Source organism: Triticum dicoccoides, chromosome 3A, assembly GCF_002162155.2.
Source record: "Triticum dicoccoides isolate Atlit2015 ecotype Zavitan chromosome 3A, WEW_v2.0, whole genome shotgun sequence".
In the NCBI taxonomy this organism is placed as follows: Eukaryota; Viridiplantae; Streptophyta; class Magnoliopsida; order Poales; family Poaceae; genus Triticum; species Triticum dicoccoides.
Genome location: NC_041384.1, coordinates 702,019,343 through 702,020,822, shown reverse-complemented (window position 1 = coordinate 702,020,822; position 1,480 = coordinate 702,019,343).

Here is a 1,480-nt window from a genome sequence, read left to right as displayed (position 1 = left end):
GGGGGGGGGAAGGGAGGGCAACCATACCTAAGCCCTGGCGCCTCCCTCTCCCTCCCATGACACATCTCCCTCCTCCCATAGCGCTTGGCGAAGCCCTGTTAGAATCCCGCTACTTCCACCACCACGCCGTCGTGCTGTTGGATCTCCATCAACCTCTCCCCCCCCTTGCTGGATCAAGAAGGAGGAGACGTCGCTGCTCCGTACGTGTGTTGAACGCGGAGGTGCCGTCCGTTCGGCGCTAGGATCATCGGTGATTTGGATCACGACGAGTACGACTCCATCAACCCCGTTCTCTTGAACGCTTCCGCGCGTGATCTACAAGGGTATGTAGATCCACTCCTCCCTCATTGCTAGATGACTCCATAGATAGATCTTGGTGACACGTAGAAAAATTTTGAATTTATGCTACGTTCCCCAACAATTCTCTCTCCTTCGACTAACTGAACATCGAATTACTGTGGTACATGCATCCTACTTCATATGAGCAGGGCTTATGTTTCGAAAAAAAACAGTGTGAGTTTACTATCAAAGGGGATGCCTTGTTTCTCCAGGCCCGAGCTTAAAAACACATGACCTACTGTGACTAGGGTCCACTTGATTAGGTGCATGTGTTAGTTTTATGTTTTGTAACATGTTAGGCGTAGGCAGTATTTTTGGACTGAGGCCATTGATGCGTGCTTTAATTGTCAGCTTCAGTTTTGGAAAGTGCATACTACATTGAGGAATGTAGCATTTACAATGACTATTAGAATGCCTGTGCATCACTACGGGCTACAATACATAAAAATGAATCAAACAAATAATTAACCTCGTCTTCAAGGCCAAAGCTTATTTCTTCCTCATACATCCGGCCATGTTTGGACATCAAACGGGCTCCCCAAAATCCAACACGTACAGTCCGGGCTCCACCAATCCAGCCTATATGTGAGAAAGAAACATGTTTGTTCAAACTATTCACCATGTTGTCTCAGGAGGTCCCACAAAACCCCCACCCCACGACACACTTATCCCTTTACCTACCAGGCCTGTCCCTTCCCGCTCAGTTTCCCGTCGTAGCGGGACATTCTTCTTTCAAACCGGATGACCAACCTATACAGTCCGGGCTCCACTAATCCAGCCCATATGTGAGGAAGAAACATGTTTGTCCATACTATTCACCATGTTATCTTAGGAGGTCCCACAAAACCCCCACCCCACGACACACACATCCCTTTACCTACTGAGCCCTCCCCTTCCTGCTCGGTTTCCCATGGTAGCGGGACATTCTTCTTTCAAACTGGATGATGCCCACTATTTAATCTTGCAGACCTCAGATTTCTCTCTTCGATAACATTTCCTCTCACCCACAATCTCCTCTCGGCTCCTGCAGTAGGTTGGGGCCATGGGGCATCCTCCCACGTAAGGTGAATAAGAGATACATATATCTACAGACACAACAGTAGAGGTAGATGCTAATGTAGCTAACCGGTGTCGGTCCACA